General features: G+C 41.7%; 1 long non-coding RNA gene and 1 pseudogene across 2 annotated transcripts; both read right to left on the bottom strand.

Moving 5' to 3' along the window:
* Positions 1-130: 130 nt before the first annotated feature.
* Positions 131-7,749, bottom strand: LOC309641772 (ufm1-specific protease 1 pseudogene; annotated as a pseudogene). The gene has a single exon. The product of its transcript is annotated as an ufm1-specific protease 1 pseudogene (transcript).
* A 2,320-nt stretch (positions 7,750-10,069) lies between these two features.
* LOC309641773 lies at positions 10,070-16,805 on the bottom strand. Its single transcript, XR_014252764.1, has 2 exons — positions 13,576-16,805; positions 10,070-13,251 (listed from the first exon to the last, which is right to left on the bottom strand). It is a non-coding gene; the product is annotated as an uncharacterized lncRNA (long non-coding RNA).
* Positions 16,806-22,324: the final 5,519 nt, after the last annotated feature.

The raw sequence follows: 22,324 nt of genomic DNA, 5'->3' as shown, positions 1-22,324 counted from the left end.
TTGCCATGGAGACCACCAGCTCGCGCGCGGCCGAGGCCCCGCCCCGGAAATGGCGCGCGCAGCCCCGCTTCCCGGGCAACTGCTCTGTGCCTGTCCTCAGCAGCCAATCAGTGATGACTGATTTTATTATTATGATAGGTGTTTTCCTTTCTTTTAAATTCTTTCTAAGACTGATAGTAAAGCTCTTTTTGTATAGGTTGTAATTTTTTTTAACGAAGTTTGCTTTACATACTGTAACTTCAATACAAGTTCAATGTAGTGTATATTCACTGTAGAAAATTTTGATATCCGGGAAGTCTTTTTTGAAAAAGTTTATATTCAGAGCCCCTCCACCTGCGAGAACAAACAGTGATATTTCTCTAGTTCCATCCAGTCACTTTTCTATGATATATTCTATTACAAAATATTAATTATTGGGAATTCCCTGGCAGTCCAGTGGTTAGGACTCCATGCTTTCACTGCAGGAGGCACGGGTTGGATCCCTGGTGGGGGAATGAAGATTCCACAAGCTGCGTGGCACGGCCATAAATAAATATTAATTACTGTACCTTATGACATGTTTTGCGACCTTAATAGCACACTGAATTTGAGCATTTTCCATTAAAGCTATTTCAAAAGCATAGTTTTCAATTACTGCCTATGTTCCAATGAAATCGTGTACCCAGTTTATTTAATATGCCCCTTTTGATAGAGCTCCATCTTATTTTACATGTGGAAGTTTTATAAACCTCACTTGTGTATAAATCCCATTCCCTTCCTCTGCCAGCTTTGCCAGGGTAATTTCCCAGGAGTGAAATTCCTGGGCCAAAGTGTATGAGCTTTTTGACTCAGGATCTGGTTGCCTTTCCCACTTGACCTTGCTGAGCTACTTCTAAATGGTCAATTCCAGGATGGAGCATGGATGGAGAGAAAAGACACCCACCGTGCCAGTGGACACCGAGGACACCGTCTTCAAGGAGGCCGAACTACTGGCAGCCACTTGCACCCCTCTGGCAGGCCTGGGCAGAGTCGGCTTCACTCATGCCTTTACAGTTTTTGCTTCTATAAAATGGGAATTGGAACATGAGGGTGTCAGTACTTGGAAAAGATAGTCTAGCTGTGCCCACAACTGTGTGTACCCCAGTGTGACAAAAAGTGCACCTTTTGTGACCAGCTGATAATGTCCCGTACATAAAGCAAGAGGGGAAAGAAAGGAGACACTGTTTCCTTAAACTGCTTCTGTGCGTTCTCCCACCTCACGAGGGGGCAGGAGCTGCATTCATCTTGACTGAGGTCGGTGATTTCAAGTGCAGAAATTGTCCTGTACCCCTCTACCCCTCCCACTTTTTCCAAACACACAGAGAAATCCACTCCTGTGAGTCACCCCACCGGTTTTTCTGCCCTCAGTGCCTGGATTGCACCTCCGCAGGTTACCGGATGCTGTGTATATGAGTGAAGTGTCTGCTGCATTTCCAAGTGTGGTTGACACCGTACATCTTAAATTCTCAGATGCATTTAATATAAGGTGCGCCTTGATTTGAGAAATGATGAAACATAAACTTGAAGAAATATATAATTTATTTGTATTTCACCTATTTCAAATAGGGTATAAAGTGACCTTGCATAAAATAGAGCTAAATAAAGATGAAAATAAATATTAAAATAAGAAAAACAGAGTATTTGGCTTCAGATCCAGATAATGCTATGATGCAGGCTGTGAGGTGCTGCTCTCTGCCACAGACACACAACAATAAACTATACAGTAAAGTGTTGAGAGGATCTGGCTGGGCTCAGAAGCAATATAAACTCCACTGTGGTCCAGAAACGCAAACTGCTAAGTATGGACAAAGCCATGGGCTTGCTGGACTCTGGATCCCGAGGCGTAATGAGGAGAAAAGGCTGGAAACAGAGCCAGGATTCCTATTTGAAATGAGGGGAGAGAGTGTTCACCCCTATGTCAAAGAGGAGTCTGAAAAATCTCTTCAACTATTTCATGGGGCAACAACACCTCCTGTGAAGGTGTGGCCCTAGGACAAGGGAGAACATCCAGTATCGTTAATCTCACGCCCCCTGGTTGACAAGTAGACCCCAGAGGGCCAGGAATTGTGAACCACCAATATAAAACATGTTTCTGTACTGCAGACCAGGCATCATTGGAATGACCCCAAACTGCTAGACCAGGGGGAGAAGGGGCCCCAAGATGGAGGGGGGTTGAGTACACAAAGAGGGAAAGAAAGTGAAAGATACCCTTTTACCCAAAATTGAGCCTAAAAATCAAAACTCTGAAGCCCATGAAGGCATCTAATGCTAAGAATAATGGCCACCAGAATCAATAATCATAATATGAATTAACTCCAGATGAAATTAAAATAATAGAACAGTCTGAAAAAAAAAAGACTTTAAGCATATTTAGGATGCTCAATGAGACTAATGAAGGAATAACGTTTGTGAAAAGGACAGACAATGGGGGTGGGGGAAGCAGACATGTAACAAGGTAAGGTGGCTATGAAAAAGTACCTTCTAAAGAGAAATATAGTCAATTTCCATTTCTGGGAAGATGGAGTAGTTTCATGCTTCCCTATTCTTTCAGCAAAGCACAACTGAAAACAACTAAAAAAAAAAAAAAAAAAGACTCAGAAAGGTGGAGAAAAAAAGGCAGACTGGCTAGGTTGCTCAGGATCCAAGGAATGACACGACGGTGGGTTCCTTGGGTATTCTTTTGTATCATATAGCTCAGATTTACAGCCAAAGAAGCTGGCAACCTGGAAGGGGCATACAAAAAAAAAGCTCCTCCAAAAAGCCTGCCCTCTCAAGCCAAAGAATGAGGAAAGAGGTAGCCTATGAAGATGGAATATTTAGACAATAACCACTCTACTCCAGCCAAATGCTGCAGAAAAATCAGTGGCCCATCACCACTCATGCCAGCAAAGGCTAAGTAGGGAGCCTAGACTTCCACCCTTGCCAAGCTAAAATGAGGTTCCCCACCCCACCCCCTGCCAGGGATGGTATCAGAGAAATCAAAAAATTTCCCCAAATTTGATGATATACATTAATCTGCACATCCAAGCTCAACAAACTCTGAGTAGGATACACTCAAACACCTAGACACATCATCATCACACTCTTGAAAGTCAAAGACAAAGAGAAAATTTCAAAAGCAGCAAGAGAGAAGAAAGTGATCTATATAAGGTGTCATCAATAAAATTAACAGCTTGTTTCTCGTCAGAAACCATGGGAGCCAGAAGGCAATGGGAAGATAGATTTAAAGTGCTGAAAGAAAAAAAAAAAAAAATGCTGAAAGAAAAAGACTAGCAATGAAGAATTCTTTACCCAGCAAAACTCTCTTTCAGAAATGTAGGGAAAATTAAGACATTTCCAGGTAAATAAAACTGGAGAGAATTCATCACTAGCAGACTGACCCTACAAAAAATAATAAAGAGAGGTCCTTCAGACTAAAATGAAAGGACATTAGGCAGTAACTGGAATTCATGTGAAAGATAAAGAGCCCCAGTAAAGGTACCAACATAGGTAAATAAAAAAGACAGTATAAGTGTATTTTTGTTTGTAACTCTATTTTCTCCTGTATTATTTAAAAGACAACTGTGTAAAGCCACAATTACAAATCTATACTAATGAGCATACAATATATTTAAAATGTAGGGACTTCCCTGGTGGCACAGTGGCTAAGAATCCTCCTGCCAATGCAGGGGACACAGGTTCGAGACCTTATCCGGGAAGATACTACATGCCGCGGAGCAACTAAGCCCGTGCACCACAACTACTGAGCCCACGTGCCACAACTACTGAAGCTCACTTGCCTAGAGCCTGTGCTCCACAACAAGAGAAGCCACTGTAATGAGAAGCCCGCGCACTGCACTGAAGAGTAGCCCCCACTCGCTGCAACTAGAGAAAGCCCACATGCAGCAATGAAGACCCAACACAGCCAAAAATAAATAAAATAAAACAAATAAATAAATTTATTTTAAAAAATGTAATTTGCCTGACAATAATAGCACAAAGGGGGTAAGGAGGAGATGGAGCTATTTAGAAGTAAAGTTTTCTAAACGGTTGAAATTAAGTTGGTATTAATCCAAACTAGATTTTTATAAGTAAGGATGTTAATTGTAATCCTCAGGGCAACCCTTAAGAATATAATTCAAAAAATATGTGAAAGAAATGACAAGGGAATTAAAATAGTACAGTAGCAAATATTTATTTTATATGAAAGAAGGGAGTAATGGAGGAATACAGGAACAAAAAAAACAGGACATATAGAAAACAAAAAACAAAATGGCAGATGTAAATCCTACATTATCAATAATACATTAGATGTAAATGTATTAAACATTCCACTTGAAAGGTCGAGATTGGCAAAATGGATTTTTTAAATGACCCAATTTGATGCTATCCACAAGAGGCACACTTTAGAGTCAAAGACACAAGTAATTTGAATAAAAGAATGAGAAATGATATACCATTCAAACTAACAAAAAGAGCACTGGACTGGCTACACTAATATCAGACAGAACAGACTTCAAGACAAAAATTGTTACTAGAGAAAAAGAAGGATATTTTGTAATGATAAAAGGATCTATTCATCAAGACAACAATTATGAACATATATACACTTGACAACAGAGCCTTCAATTTCAATATTTATCTACAAATCTATAGTAATCAAGAATGTATCATCTGGCATAGTTGAATGGAATAGAATTGAAAGACTAGAAATAAATCCTAACATTTAGTCAATTTATTTGAAAGAGGGTGCCAAAACAATTTAATGACCAAAGAATAGTCTTTTCTGAGACTGGATATCCATAGCAAAGAATGAAGTTGGACCTCCTACCTCACACCCTATACAAAAATTAACTCATATAGATCAAAGACCTAAATGTAAGAGCCAAAACTATAAAACTCTTAGAGGAAAACCTAGGGATTTTCTTTGTGAGCTTAGACTGGACAACAGTTTCTTTGATATGACACCAAAGTACAAGTGACAAAAGAAAAAAATAGATAAATTGAATTTCACCAAAATTTAAAACTTTTTGTTTCAAAGGACACTGGCAAAAAAGTGAAAAGATAACCCACAGAATGGGAGAAAATATTTGCAAATCATATATCTGGTAAGGGTCTAATACCCAAAATATATAAAGAATTCTTACAGCTCAATAATAAGAAAGACAAATAACCCAAGCTTTTTAAACGGGCAAAATATTTGAATAGACCTTTCTCTAAAGAAGATACACAAAGGGCCCATAAGCACATGAAAATATACTAAACATCATTAGCCTTTAGGAGAATGCTAATCACAACCATAATGAGATATCACTTCACATTCTCCAGTATTGCTATAATTTAAAGGACAGACAATAACAAATGTTGGTGAAGATGCAGAAAAACTGGGACTCTTATACATTGCTGGTGGGAATGTAAAATGGTGCAGCTACTGTAAAACTGTTTAACAGTTTCTCAAAGTGCTAAACATAGAGTTTCTATATAACCCAGCAATTCCACTCCTAGGCATATGCCCAAGATAATTGAAAACACGTGTCTACATGAACATTTGTACATGAATGTTCACAGAAGCATTACTCATAATAGAAAAAAAAAAGGAACCAACCTGCATGTTCACCAATTGATGAATCGATCAACAAAATGTGGTATCACAGTACAATGGAATATTAATCAGCCATAAAAAGGAGTGAAACACTCTTGTCCCTCAGTGCCACGGGGGACTGGTTACAGGACACCCCATGGATACCAAAATCTGTGGGTGCTCAAGTCCCTTATACAAAATGGCATAGTATTTGCATATAACCTATACACATCCTCCTATATACTTTAAATCATCTCTAGATTCTTATAACACCTATTACAATGTAAATGTTATATAAATAGTGATAAATACAGTGTAAACACTATCTAAATAGTTGCCATGCACAGACAATTCAAGTTTTGTTTTTTGGAACTTTCTGAAATTTTTTCAAATATTTTTGATCCACGGTTGGTTGAATCCACAAATGCAGAACCCACGAACACAGAGGGCTGACTGTACTGGTGTGTGCTACCACATGGATGAACCTTGAAGGCACTATGCTAAGTGGAAGAAGTGAGACACAAGGGCTACATATTGTATGATTTTATTTATATGAAATGTCCTCAGTAGGCAAACCCATAGAGACAGAAAGCAAGGTCCTGGTTTCCAGGTTCTGGGGAGAAGGAGGAAAGGGAGAGTGACTGCTGAAGGGGACGGGGTTTCTTTTCGGGGTGATGAAAATATTCCAGAGTTAGTGTTGATGGTTGAACAACGTTGTGAATATACTAAAACCCACTAAATTGTATACTTTTTAAAAGGGAATTTTATAGTATGTGAATTATATCTTTAAAAAAAAATCAACTGCCATTCATGATCAAAAGTCACAGAAAAATGAGCACAGAGGGCAACTTCCTCAACTTGATAGGGAGTTTCTACAAAAACCCAATAGCGAACTTTATACTTAATGGTCAAGACTGAGTGCTTTTCCCCCAAGAATGGGAACAAGGCCAGGATGTTCCCTCTCACTATTTTCATTCAACATAGTGCTGGGAGTTCTAGCCAGAGCAATGAGGAAAGGAAAAAAGGAAATAAAAGACATTCAGATTGGAAAGGAAGAAATAAAACTGTCCTTACTTGCAGTTGGCATGATTGTCTACATAGGAAATCCCAAAGCATTTACCAAAAACAACAATAACAGCTTCCTAGAACAATAAGTGAATTCAGCAAGGTCACAAGATACAGGTGAATATACAGAAATCAATTTTATTTGTATATGCTAACAGTGGACACAAGGTCAGCGAAATTTAAAATACAATACCATATACAATCACTCAAAAATACATAGATGTATATCTAACAAAATTTGTACAGGATTCGTATGCAGAAAACAACAAAACAACAAAACACTGATAAAAGAAATTTTAAAAGATTAAATAGAGAAAGAGTTGCACTGTGAAATAGTTTGGAAGAATCAACACAATAAAGATGTCAATTCTCCCCAAATTGATACGCAGGTTTAATGCAGTGTCTATCAAAGCCCAAGCAAGATTTATTTTTTGTGGGGGGGGTGGTGCTGGGCCTTGCCACTTTATTGACACCAAAGATCCCAGGCTCTGCTGGGACTTCCTGGGGGTCTGACATCAGGCAGCCTCTGCCTTTGAAATGGGGTAGCTCAACGGGCACAGCGCTAGAGCCGGCTCAGTTCTGGGTCCTTGGCCTCAGTCCAGGGTGGGCAGCTGCTTTTCCGAGTTACAGCTGGTCAAGCACAGGTTGTAGAAGGAGTTGGAGTCAAAGGCTGAGCTCACCTCTCGCCAGCCCACCCACCCAGCAGCCTGTAGTTCACTGGGGTTTTTCGGATCACCCCAGCAGTGAGGGTCCAATACCAGGACGTAGGCTTCCGTGCCTGGCCCCAGGCACACTCCCAGCAAGGCCTTTGACCGGGCATCCGCATCCCCTCCAACCATTACAGGCCCCCTGGCCCCTGCCAAGTGGGAATAGAGCCTCTCCAGTTCCCCCTGAAGCCCTGCTCCACGGGGCACGTGACATGGGCGCCCTTGGAGGTCCCCCGAAGTGGTCAAGGCAGAGGCTGGCCTCTACACAGCCGATCCATCCCCGAGAGCCCCGGAGCCCGGGGGGCTTGTCGCCCATGTCCTCCAGGGCCGCCTGCACTGCAGCCAGTTCGGGTACGGCCGCCGGCCGGCCCTCTGGCCACGAGCACAGCGTTTGCAGAGTGCGGTAGACGCGGCCCCAGCCCCGGTCGTCCACGCCGTCGCAGCCGTAATGGTAGTAAATGTAATGGCCCGAGAGGAGGGCCAGGCGAGCGCGGCCGCGGCCGGGCGGGGCCAGGCCCAGGGGGACGTCCTTCAGCGGCTCCGGGGCGGTGGGCGCGAGCGGCGGTCGCCGGGCCGGGCAGATGCGTCCTCCAGGCGGCGCGGGGCGAACTCTGGGCTCTAGCGCTTCCTCTCGGCCCCGAGTCTTGGGCGAACTGCGGGCAGGCGAACGGGCCCTGGGATCGCTCTCGCCCGACCCCAGGCAGCAGCGCGTGGCGCGCCCCGCGGCGATGAGCCAAGATTTTTTGTAGATATACAGAAGATTATTCTAAAATATATATGGAAAGGCAAAGGAACTAGCTAAAGGAAATAGCTAAAACAATTTTGAAAAAGAATAATAAAGTGAGAGATATCAGTCTGCCTGTTCAATACTTGTAATATAGCTGAAGTAATTAAGATGGTATTATATTGGTGGAGGGATAGACATATAGATCAATGGAACAGAATAGAGAACCCAGAAATAGACCCATACAAATATGTCCAATTGATTTTTGACAAAGATGCAAAAGCAACCCAATGGAGGAAAGATAGCTTTTTCAACAAATGGTGTTGGAGTAATTGAACATTCATAGGTTTAAAAAAAAAAACAACTTAATCTGTCTCATATCTTCTGCAAAAATTATCTCAAAATGGATCACAGACTTAAATGTAAAATATAAAACTATAAAACTTTAAATAGATAAAATCTTTGCAGTGTAGGGCTAGGCAAAGAAATCTTCGATTTGACACCAAAAGCATGATCTATAAAAGGAAAAATTGATAAATTGGACTCCATTACAATTTAAAACTTTTGCTCTGTGAAGAACTCTGTTAAGAGTATGAAAATACAAACCAGAGATTGGGAGAAAATGGCCTACAAAAGACTGGTATCCAAAACATAAAGAACTCTCAAAACTCAACAGTAAAACAACAAACAACCCAATTAGAAAATGGGCCAAATATGTGATGAAGAGACATTTCACCCAAGAGGCTACACAGATGGCAAATAAACACATGAAAAAATGTTTACCATCATTAGCCATTAGGGAAATGAAAATTAAAACCATAAAGAGATACCATTACACACATAGGAGAATGGCTAAAATAAAAAATAGTAACAGCACCAAATGTCAGTGAGGATGCAGATAACCTGGATATATTGCTGATAGGAATGCAAACCTGCCCAGCCACTCTGGAAAACAGTGTGACAATTTCTTTTCAAAACTAAGAGTGCAACAGCCGTACAACCCAGCGATTGCACGGCAGACACTTATCCCAGAGAAATGAAAACGTCAGGAGGCCTTGAGGTGGAAGGGAAGTGGGTGTGGCTATAAAAGGGCAACAGGAGGATCTTCTGTTTCTTGACTCTATCAAGGTCAATATCTTGGTTGTGATGGTGCACCATGAGTTTGTAAGATGTTACCATTGAGGGGAATGGAGTAAAGGGTACACAGTTCTCTCTGTATTATTTGTTACACATGCATGTGAAGTGGGCTTTGCTAGGGAGGACATCACTGAGAGTGGAGCTGGGGGGATGTTTTCCATACCTTCAAGTGGAATATCCAGCTGGCTCTGGATGTGATCTTGGAGTTCTGGGGAAAGGTCCATTGGAAAGTTATTTATAGACAGATGGTGGTTAAGACCAGGAAGAGAGTGTAAACAAAAAGTAGCAAAGGGTTGAGAGCTGGGCAGTCCATGGTTTAGAGGTCTAGGAAATGAGGGGGACCTGCTGAAGAGTGGCCAGAAGGGAAGAAGGAAAGCGTGGAACTCAGAAGCCAAGAATAGGCTTCAGGGAGGAGGAGGGGTGACCACCATGTCAAAGTCTTCTCATGGGTATGGTCATCGTTCAAACTGGGATGCTTTTGAGAGCTAAACAAGTTGATAAGATAGTTAAACTAATGCATTTTCTGAAACACTGTTTATGGCCCAATGAATTAGTTTATTATATTGTTCTATGGCCATGTCACTGATATTTTTCTGAAGAATGCTCTTTTTTTCAATATGGTCTTATTATTCTTTGTTTTGTCATAAAATCGCTTGCAGTCTTACTCAAAGTTGCATTCTGTGATGATAAATTTAAATCTGTTGATATTTTCCACCAACTCTTCTTTGTAGACTAGATTTTAATTGAGAAAGTCCTCTTCCTGTGGGCACTAAGGTACCAGGTAAACTCAGAAAAACTTTGGTAAATGGAAGATATTCTCAATTCTATTTTTTTAAATAAATTTATTTATTTGTTCACTTGTTTATTTATTTATTTTTGGCTGTGTTGGGTCTTCATTGCTGCTTGCGGGCTTTCTCTAGTTGCAGAGAGCGGGGGCTGCTCTTCGTAGCGGTGCGCAGACTTATTGCGGTGGCTTCTCTTGTTGCGGAGCACGGGCTCTAGGCGCACGGGCTTCAACAGTTGTGGCTCACGGGCTCTAGAGCTCAGGCTCAGTAGCCGTGGCGCACAGGCTTAGTTGCTCTGCGGCATGTGGGATCATCCCAGACCAGGGCTCGAACCCGTGTCCCCTGCATTGGCAGGCAGATTCTTAACCACTGTGCCACCAGGGAAGTCCCTCAATTCTATTTTTTAATTGAATGTATAAATACTCCAGCTCAAATAGCTCCATAGGTTGTCATTTTGACTCAATTTTGACAGAATAGGCTACTGTTCTATGACAAATATTTTCATAAGCCAAAACATGTTCCCTCAAATTTTGTTTATTATTCTTTTCAGTGTTTCATCAAATTTAAAGACTGCAAAATTGTAGGCCTTCTTGATTTCCTCCCATTCCAGTACAGAATATAAATTTATCCAATTAAAACTAGGAATCTCACCAAAAGATTCTTCCCACATGTTGACATATTCCAAAAACAATTATGGAATGTGAAAATCAGAACTTGAACACATTGGAATGCTCAGCATTTGATTTCTTCAGCTCCTCCCTTGCTTTTGTAGAGATGAATTTCAATGTTTCCCTGTTGGCAAGGATTGTTTCTAATAATTACAATTCGCTAAAGTTTCAAAGCTCAAAATTCTTGACACCCATTTAATGAATACTTTGATTAAAGATCTCCAACAGATTCTGAACACAATGTAACAAAAAATTAGAAGACTCCTTTACAGAAAGTTCAATCCCATTCTAAGGCACTAGGTTGATGTACAAAGTAGGTCTTCTAAGGCGCCAACATTTCAAGGGTCTGATTAATGACCGCAGAAAACCCAGAAAGGAAACACCAGGAGCCTGAAGTCTGTTTTTGTATCCAATACTAACTTTGTCACAGAAATTTTTGTAGCCTAATTTCTCTAATGGTATGTATGAAAATACTTCGCATTGTTGATGGATAAAATATCACAGATTATTTGGGTGCAACTAAGAATAACATGCTCACTGCAACCAATCCCAAGTACATCTGTGCTCCACTGGTTTTTTAGTTTAGTGAAAACATGGCTTTTTCTCAGGACACTGTTATAAATCATCTGTTATCAAACTCTCCTCATTTACCTGGATTGAGTGTGTCTTTTGTTTTCTGCTTAGACCCGGACTGATACTAATCCCTTCAGAAAACATCTTGGCATGTATCAGGAAAGGTGAAAATGGACGGAGCAAAAGTCCTGCCCCCAAATCTCATGCACAAGTGCTGTGGGAACCCTGGGTAAGACTGTTCGTAGCGGTGATGTTTATAACAGCAAAAGAACTGGAAATAACGCAAAAGCTCATCAATCGTAGGTTGGAAAAATAAAGTGGAATAATGTTTAGTAGTGAGTCTCAAATTTTACCGTACATCGGAATCTCCTGGGAGGGTTCACCCCACCCCCAGAGTTTCTGATTCATTCACTAGGTCTGGGATGGACCCAAGAATTTGCATTTCTAACAAGGCTTCTGGTGACACTGATGCGGCTGCTCTGGGGACCCACTTTGAGAAATGCTCCTGCAGAGCGCTGAAAATCAATGAGCTACTCCTACAAGGATGAGTCTCCCAAACATCGTGATGAGTGAAAGAAGACACAAAGAATGTGTATCATATAATCTCTTTATACGAAGTTCAAAACCAGGAAAGACTAAACTTTATTTCTTATGGGTACATACTAGGTGATAAGTGTGTTAAGAAAAATGAGACAATTACTACTACAAACTTCAGGATAATAATACCCCAAGGCAGGGAGAGGGTCCATCACGAGGAAGAGATAACGTGCCTAGTCTTCTAGATTACAGGCAACAGAGGGGTTCTCAACCCGAGTAGTAATCACACAGACGTTTCCTTTCATAGTTACTTAATAAAGCACACACTTGTGTTTTGTGTGCTTTGTATATGCATTATATTTCTCAACACAAAGTTTTAAAAAAGAGGAGGGAACCTGGGCAGAGAGAAAATTGGAGGAGGGAGATTGGCTAAGAGACAGTGGGTGTGGCCACACCTCTTGCCACGAGTTTTATTGTGCAAGGGAAGGGGAGAGTGGGCAGTAGCCGGGGGAGGGAGAGACAGCGGGCTCAAGAACCACTTTATAAGATGGGAAAATAGCATGATGTTTGTATGCTGATGTGACTAAGGAAAAATTGATGAAGCAAGAGAAAGATGGTAGAATGGCCAGAATGAGGATGTGGAGTGGGGGAGGGACCTCAGTAAGGAGAAGGATCTAGAGGCAGTGGGGGAGGAGCTGGTCCACCAGGAGCACGGGAAGTTTTCCACAGTCACAGGAGAGAAGCAGAGGTGTGGGATGTGGGCAGGTGAGGTGGCAGGAGCTTATGGCATATCTCCTCTTGTTGCTTCTATTTTCCTGGTGAAAGGAGTGTGTGAGCTTGCTCAGGTCACCAGAATAAGGTACCACACGATCAGATGGCTCAAAGAACAGAAATTCATTGTGCTGGAGACTGCAAGTGTGAGATCCAGGTGTCGGCAGGGTTGATTCCTTCCAAGGCCTCTCTCCTCAGCTTCTCTAGATGGTTTCACTCGGCGTGTCTGTGTCCCAATCTCCTCTTCTCATAAGGACACCATTCATATTGGATGAGGGCCTATCCGTATGACCTCATTTAACCTTAATCACCTCTTTGAAGACACTGTCTCCAAATGCAGTCACATTCTGAGGTCCTAGGGGTTAGTATTTCAACACACAAATTTGTGGGGGGGGTGCGACACACAATTCAGCCCCTAACAAGAAGGAAGGTCATTAGCTGAGAGGGATGAAGAGGTGAAGAGGAGGAGATGAAGATCTGAGGAAGAGAAGCAAGTGAAGAACCGTGTTCTACGACAGTCAGAGAATGACGGTCTGGGTGAGCGGAGGGTGGTTGCTGCACAGCGTTAAGTGCCCTTTGGAGGGTGGTAATCCTGATCAATTTCCCTTTCCTTTACATTCTCTCATTTAATTTGTTCTCATCAGTTTTCATCTTTCTTCTTGTGGAGTTATGGTGAAGAGGGAGAAGGCAAATACCACAATTCCATCTGTGTGGGATAAAGAACAGGATTTTTTTTTTTAATATATATTTTTTTAATTTTTATTTATTTATTTATTTATGGCTGTGTTGGGTCTTCGTTTCTGTGCAAGGACTTTCTCTAGTTGCGGCAAGCGGGGGCCACTCTTCATCGCGGTGCACAGGCCTCTCACTATCGCGGTCTCTCTTGTTGCGAAGCACAGGCTCCAGACGCGCAGGCTCAGTAATTGTGGCTCACGGGCCCAGTTGCTCCGCGGCATGTGGGATCCTCCCAGACCAGGGCTAGAACCCGCGTCCCCTGCATTGGCAGGCAGACTCTCAACCACTGTGCCACCAGGGAAGCCCAAAGAACAGGATTTTTTGAGGAATCTCTCAAGTCCAAGGCCGGTAAGAAAAGACTCACAGGGCCTGGTACTCTCGTAACCTCACAGGGGCTCTATCAGCCCTGAGCTGGGCTGCTGGACATGCCATGGATTACATTTTATGGGAGGCATGATCCCTGCCCGCTTCTCCATCTTTTTATAGTCAGACATGAGAAACCAGTATGGCTGCAGAGAATGCACTCTTGGGGCTTAGGCAGCAAGAAGCCCAGAGTAAACACTATCTATGCAGGGGATTGTCTTGGAATGCTAGCTGCTAGCCTTGGGGATCAGGTGAGGTGCTGGATTTGTGCTGCTGGAAGAAGGAGAGCCCCTGCTCACAGGAATATCTGTTGTAGATCACACAAATGTCCAGAGCCATTTGCTAGACAATCCTGTTTGTCCCTCCACATAAGATAAGCATTTGAGGCTATAAATTTCCCTCTAAATACTATTTTAACTGCATCCCTCAAGTTTTGACATTTAGTATTTTGTCTTCATTTAATTATTTTATAAGTTTCATTACGGTTCAATCTTTGACCCATGAATTATGTGGAAGTATATTTTTTATTTCCAAACCTAGATCTTTTCTAATTATCTAGAGATTATTTATTCAAACTTAAAGATATTGTGATCAGAGAATGATCCAGTTCATGGTCCATTTTCATAAATGCCCAAGTGTGCTTGAAAAGAATTTGTATTCTACAGTTGTCTATACAGTTATATATATATGTCTACAGTCATATATACAGTTATATATATATATATATATATATGAAACTTTATATAATGTTTAGTGATTTTATTATTTAACTATTCTCTACTTTTCCTAAATTTTCATCTGCTTAATCTAACAATTGCTGAGAGCGGTATCTTAAAAGTTCCCAACATTGGTGAATTTATCTCTTTGTAATTTTGTCAATTGTTGTTTTATATGTTTTGTTGGTCTATTATTAAGTACATACAATATTTTAATTGTTATATATTCCTAGTTAATTGAACTGTTTATCATTATAAGTGACACTTTTAATCTCCAGTAAAATGTTTTACATTAAAATCAATTGGTCTTGTATCGCTACACTTATAAGCTTTCTTTTAGTGAGTGGCGTTCCATTTTTTTATGCCCTTATGTCTTAGGTATATCTATTGTTAATAGCACGTAGCTAGATTTTTTAAAAATCCAATATGACAATCTTTATCTTTTAACTGTAGAGTTTACAAGTTTACTTTATTTGTATCTATCGTAATTATAGTTCTATTTGGATTCATTTCTGTCAACACATTAGGTGCTTTCAAATTGTCCCACCAATTCTGCCTTTTTCTATCCTTCCTTGATTTCTTTTGGATTAAGTTCTTTTTCCTCTTTCCATTTTCTCCCTTTATTAATTTGGAAGTTATATTCCTATTTTTCTTCCTTCAGTCATTACTCTAGTAATTTTAATAAGGAATTCTGAGATTCATTGCAAGCTTTACTCTTTATTTTAAGCAACACAAAAACCTAAACCATTTTAACTATGATCACTCCTTTTCTGATCTATATTATTAATGGATAATGTAAACTCATACAAAATTTACAACCCCATGAAATGTTGTTTTTCTACATAATCAATTTTGCCCAAATATTCACCACTGTGAATATTGCTTCTTATGCATCTGGCCTTCCATTAAAAAGCACTTTCTTCTGCTTGAATTCTCTCTAATGAAGGCCCATGGGGGCAAATCCTTGCAGTTTTTTGAATGTTGAAGATGCCTTTATTTTATCTTCATTCTTAAATGGCATTTTTGCTTGAGAGATAGTTCATTTCTTCCTGCATGTTGAAGGTATTTTCCGCTGTCTTCAGACCATGATTTGTGCTAGTGAGAACCAGCCATTCTTCTCATTGTCCCCTGCTCCCTCCCTCTCTCTCCCCCTCCCTCCAGTTTTCCCACTTTGAGTGTGAATTTCTCGTACCTCTTCTGTTTGGAATTGATTGGGTTTCCTGATTTCAAGGATTGATCTCTCACATTAGTTCTGGAAATTTGTCAATAAACATCCCAAGTATTGCTCAGCCAGATACGCTCACTACACTTCTGGAACACAGCGACCAGGCTATTATTCCTTCTCAGTCTGTGATCTCTGTACATTATCTATGTTTCTCAGTCTACTTCATATTTCTGTCACTTTGTCCCACTGCACTGTGTTCTGGATAATTTTTTCAGGTATACTTCAAGTTCATTAATTCTTTTTACTTTTCCCTGCTATATTGAAGGCTGTGGCATATTTATTTCTATACACTATGCAAAAATCAATTGTACATAGATTAAAGATCTAAGAGTGAGTAGCAAAATTCTGAAATCTTTAGAAGAAAATGTAGAAGTACATCATTTTTACCATAGGGTTAGGAAGCATCCCCTAAACGAGGCACTAAAACTCAAGCTACAGGAAGGGGATTGATAAATTCATTTCATCGAAATGATGAACTTCTTTGCACTCCTGCACATACACACACACACACACACGCACACATGCACACACAACATAAAATGAAGGCCAGCCAGAGTGAAAATGAGAAAAGATAATTGCATAAGTTATAACCAGGAAAGATTAGCATACAGAATGTATGGAGAATGCCCACCAATCAATAAGAAAAAGAAAATCGTTCAACAGAAAAATGAGGAAAGATAGTGAAGAGGCGGTTCTTAGACGGGGAAACCCAAAGGCCAGTAAAGAGATAAAGAAATGTTCAACCTCACTAGTGTCGATGAAAAATTAATCAGTTGATCTAAGAAAGAAATAGAAATGTTTATTTGAGCCAAATTGAGAATTATAACCCAGGAGCAGCATCCAGAAAGCACTGAGAACTGTTCTGCCCCTTAGAAGTTAAGACACAGGTAAGTTTTGTGGGACAGAAGGCTGAACGTTAAATGAAGTGTTATTTTTTTTTATGAATCTTGATGATGATTTCAAGCACATATATATTGTTATTACTAAATTATACCACAAACATGTTGCACATTCTTTTCAGAATATATTTGATGATAAAACTTTTAAGAAGTAATTAAGGTTGGAAACAGCATAACTTGTATATGTTTGTTTGTCCTGTAATGTGGCAATCTGAGTTTTGTTTTTGTTATTAACTTTTATTGGAGTATAATTGCTTTACAATGTTGTGTTAGTTTCTGCCGTACAGCAAAGTGAATCAGCTATACGTATACATATATATCCCCTCTTCCCATTTGGGATGGACATATACACACTACTGTGTATAAAATAGACAACTAATGAGAACCTACTGTATAGCACAGGGAACTCTACTCAATGTTCTGTGGTAACTTAAATGACATATTATTGACAGTTGACACGATCCAGATCTAAGCATCCTCATGGCCCCTTACAAGATCAAGATCAAGAAGGAATGTTATTTTTTTAATATAAATTTATTTATTTATTCCCTTCACCACCAGGGAAGCCCAGGAATGTTATCTTTTAAGGAGTTGTCTTGTTGATTCTGGGAGAATGTTGCTTTTCATGATTGAGCATATATTTCTGCTGATGGGGAGGTTTGGTCGATGCCTAATGCAGATACACAATGCACAGTGTGGGGAGAGAGGAGGCCAAAGGGCAGAGAAACATTTTTTATGTTTAATTTGTTCTTGTCTTGCCATAAAATATGAATTTTATTTCATACTAGCAATCAAGAAAATGGAAGTTAAATCCACAATGGATCGCCATATTTTTGTACCATCTCTATGTGTTCCTTTGTGGTTCTCTACTCAATGCTTCTGCTTTTATCTGTTTTATATGAACCTAGATTAAAGAATCAAGGCTTAGACTTCCCTTATGACGCAGTGGTTAAGAATCCGCCTGCCAATGCAGCGGACATGGGTTTGAGCCCTGGTCCGGGAAGATCCCACATGCCATGGAGCAACTAAGCCCGTGCACCAAAATCACTGAGCCTGCGCTCTAGAGCCCATGAGCCAGAACTGCTGAACCTGAGTGCCACAACTACTGAAGCCTGAGTGCCACGAACCCGTGCTCCGCAACAAGAGAAGCCACCGCAATAAAAAGCCCACGCACCACAACGAAGAGTAGAGTAGCCCCAGCTCACCACAACTAGAGAAAGCCCACGCGCAGCAGTGAAGGCCCAACACTGCCAGAAATAAATAAATAAAATAAATAAATTTATAAAAAACAAAAGAATCAAGTCTTTGTACAATGATTACTTCCCAAACACAGCAACACTTACCCCCTACGGGATTCCTGCTTCCGCAAGACATGGATTCCTGCCTGATTTTTTTACATTTACCTTCAAATCTATAAATAGTACCCTTATGTTGTTATTGATTACTTAGATTTAGGGATTATCTATCAAGGTCCTATTATGCAAGATGATGATTCAGTTTCCTGTCATGGCTGCAAACCCCACACAATCTTCTCTCTCTCTGTCTCTCTGTCTCTGTCTCTCTCTCTGTCTCTGTCTCTCTCTCACACACACACATACACACGCGTGCGCGTGCACACGCACACACACACACACACACACACACACACACACAAGCTTCCTCTCTTCCTCCCGTTCCTACTGTGATTGTGGTTAGATCAATATGCTCACGTCCATTTTCCTTCCTGCTTCCCAGATCTTATTTCCATTGTTTCTTCTCCTTTTCTCTTTGTCCTCGTGGATTAATATCTCTTAAAAATCCACATTTTCTAAAGCCATGCTAGTGGGTTTGAAGAAGGAAGGTAAGAAATAGTGTGTGTTTCATAAACCACGTTCAGCATCTTAATTTCTATCCTAATGTCTTCATCTATTTTCGTCTTGTTTACTGTAGGCACAATGTTTCCATCATCCTGAAACACGTACTCTTTCAAACGTTTCCAAAATGAGTGAATTCATCTTACAATTGTTGTCAAAGATCCGCCCCGTCCCCAGGCCTAGGGTGGGGCATAGGATGACCACTGTCCCACATTCCCCAGGACTGAGGGGGTCCTGGGATGTGGGACTTTCCATTTTAAAACCCAATGAGTCCATCCCCCTGCTCAGAGGTGACCTGGTTGCAGAGGCCCGAGCTGTGACCTCAGCCTGTCCTTGTCACCTAGTTCATCTGTGGACACTGGTATCACCACAAGCATTTCACTTTGAAACTAAATGTGCACACTTGATTTCTCTTTAATTTTTTTTTAATAAATGAAAGTAAAAACCTTCCGTTTCTTCTCTCCACACTCTAAAGGGAAACTCTGCTTCCGTCTGTGCTTCTCAATACTCTGACCTCCAAATGTGTGGGGTTTTTGCTCCACACCAAACAGTTCTCCAGTTCTCTGCAGACACTGGCTAGGTGCCCTACAATTTAACCCAACTCTGACACTCTCTACCCAGAGTTAGCACAGACCCCACAGGTTAAGGACTCAGTCCCACAAGACTGCCCCCCCCACCCCAAGATGTCCCAGGCTGTCACCTGTGCTTCTGACGGACTCACTATAAATTGGAGTTTCCCATGACTCCTTCCTCAGGTTTGAGAATTTGCTAGTGGGGTCACAGGACTCAGAAAGCAGTTTACTTACTAGATTACTGGCGTGTGATAAGGGATACACTTTAGGAAAAGCCGACGGCAGAGATGCACAGGGCGAGGTGGGGATGAAGGGGCACGGAGCTCCCCTGCCCTCTCTGGGGGCACCATCCTCCCAACACCTCCATCCATTCAGCATCCTGGAAGCCCATACTTTAGGGATTCTTATGGAGGCTTCATCACATAGCCATGATTGATTAAATCATTAGCCATTGGTGATTAACCCAAGCTTCAATCCGTCTCCCCTTCCTGAGAGTCAAAGGCAGTGGAAAGAGGCTGAAAGTCCCAACTCTCTGATCACCAGCCCCCATTATTAGGGACTTTCCAAAAGTCACCTTATTAACATAAACTCAAGTGTGGTCGAAAGGAGCTTCTTATGGATAATGAAAGACACTCTTTTCACTTTTAACACTCTTATCATTTAGGAAATACCAGGAATTTTAGGAGCTCTGTGCTAGGAAGTGGTATGAAGACCAAATATATATTTCTTATTACAAATCACAACATTACACTAGGACAAGATGATGAAGCATTAAAAACAAAAGTTCCCTCCTAGTCGGTTCCTCCATGTTGCCTGGAAGAATCATGAATCATCCTTATAGAAATAAAGCCTGATGCAGAGTAATCCGCATGGTCAGCTGCTCAATCACAAGTCAAGGCTGCACTTTGGTGGGTTTCTTTTGTGTCTTTTAATTTGAGACTTATATTTGAAACCGTGTTGGTATTTGTATCAGTCAGCTATAGTCATAATAATGCTGCATAACAAACTGCTCCAAAACTCAATGGCTTAAACACCATTTTATTTTCTCTCATGTGCCTGTGACTGGTGGGAGGTCAGCTGGCAATGACTGGGCTGGGCTTGACCCTAAGCTGCAGGTTGAATTCAGGTGTGTCCCTCATGTGTTCATTCAAGGATGCAGGCTAAAGAGGCAGCAGCTACCCAAGGGGAGGCTCTGCTCATGGGATGGCAGAATCTCCAAAGTAACACACTTCACAAGCACATTCAAGCCTTTGCTGCAGCACATCCACTAATATCCTTTCGAACAAAACAGTTCCCCCGCTAAGCCTCAGGTCAAGGAGCAGAGAATTAGGATCACTCACTACAGAGCCAAAGCAAGTCACATGATCAGCTCAGCATCAATGAGGCAGAGAAGTATCCTCATCCACAGGGGTGGGGCAGGGGGTGAAGATTCTGGAACAGTAATCTAATCTATCTCAGCATCTTTATACTCACAGCCTGTCTCTCTTAATTGGCAAACCCATAGACCTGCAGGAACGCTTCAGTTTCAATTATTCAAGACAATGTTTGCCTCTGTCTTTGAGCTACTTCCCCTACTTGCCCCCCAAAAATGAATTTTGCCGTTACTTCTTAGAATATATTTTGTGTCACACCATCCCAAACACACCCTTCAAATTCTGTGAATTTATCCCTGAGCTGCAATAACAGACAAAAAGATTGAAAGTTAATTCTGTGTATAAGTCCCATTCTTCTCACACACCTGTCAACGCATTAAAGACAGAAGACACTGCCAAATCTCTCAGAAGAGATTCCAGGCGTTCCAAGGCTTGGAGAGGTTCTGGTGACCAATTCATTTCTCAAAAGGAAGATCACTCAGGAGCCAAATATCCCTCTGTCGATAGCTTCCAGCTACCTTTCAGAAGAAGCTGTTTTAACTCCTAGTGATAAGTCATTCAATTAAGGGGGAAAATGAAACTCTGCTCCCACTCCAAACCCTAGGAATCCTCGGTGCAGCACAGACTCAAACCAGCCATTCTGAAAGTGAGGAAGAGGTCAGATCACAAACACAGGAATTGGGAAGCAACAGTGTGCTGTGATATGCCACCATGACAGCCAAGTGTGATTCAGAAGAAATTTTAGCCTCCAATTTTGATGGTGGTAAGGAGAAAGCAATTCAGAAATTGGGATAGGATGGTGTGGGTGGGGTATGAACTGGTCAGAGAGGGTTTTTTTTCAACTCTTTCATTTATAGTCGTATTTGTGATTTTCCTGAAAAACTACTATAAAATCAGTGGAGCACCTTATGCTTGGGGCCACCATAGGGACAAGGAAATAGAATTTGTGTGCCACCTCAAATCTTCTGGGGAAGAAGCCTGAGGGTAGATGGAGGGATGGACAGTTCCAGGTGCCCTGTGTGTCATCAGGAATGCCTGGTTAGGGTGGGTGGCTAGGAAGGTCTCTGGGGAGGAAATGTGCCAGCTAAGAGGGGCATGGTAAGGAGTCAGCAACATGAAGAAAGGGCAAGAACATCTGGGCAGAGGAAGCAGGTGATGCAAACCAGGTAAGGAGGTTGGGCTTTATTAGAAGGGAAATAGGAAGCCTTTGGGGTTTTCAGCTAAGACAGTGAAGATGGGAACCCCTCGGACCAGGAGGCGGGCATTTCTCAGACGCAGGCACCAGCCCACCCTCGACATCCATGGACCGGCTCTCAGCTCACTACTCAATGAGCTACTCAAAGTTCATTTATAATAAAAACCTCAAGTGCTTGATTTAGCCCCAGGGAATGTGGTTCTGTTTATATTTTTCTAGAAGAGTGCGTACAGAACACATAGGAGGCTGTCTTAGTTTGGGCTCTTCAGAAGCACACAGCAGACTGGTTGAGGTCTGACTGGCAGATTCAGCCAGTGTGGACACAATGAGCCACTTTTTGAGTCAGACAGTTTATTACTGACAGAGGCGCCAAAGGGGCCAGCCCCCGGGTCCTCGTCCCACTCATCCAAAAGGACAGCTCCAAGAGCCGAAAGGGACCGGTGACTAAGATGCAGCCATGGGCTGGCCTGTTGTTGAGGAGCCCGATCAAGGCTGCAGCTAAGTGGGTTTATATTCCGTGGGAGCCGCTTTAGATCACATGTCCCAGTGATGCCTCAAGGGGGTGAGGGAGGTGGGGTATTTATACACCACCCCTCACCGGTCACTGGGTGAGGGCTGCTCCCTGTGGGCATGAATCTTTCAGCAGGTCCGATGGGGCCAGGAATACTGCAGACCAGATGAACAGCTTGGGTCTTTATTCTAACAGATGCATGACCTTGAGCAAGCCACTGACCGCCCTAGACCTCTGTTTCCACATCTGCAAAATGGACACAGCAGCATCTTCTGGTGCAAGAGACCGTTTCGCCCCAGACCCCCGCACAACCTCGGTCAGTCTCAGCCAGGCCACT

Source organism: Balaenoptera physalus, assembly GCF_965194825.1.
Source record: "Balaenoptera physalus genome assembly, chromosome: 13".
NCBI classification, from domain to species: domain Eukaryota; kingdom Metazoa; phylum Chordata; class Mammalia; order Artiodactyla; family Balaenopteridae; genus Balaenoptera; species Balaenoptera physalus.
The sequence above is the reverse complement of the archived record's forward strand: the minus strand, read 5'-3'. Positions and strand labels throughout refer to the sequence as shown.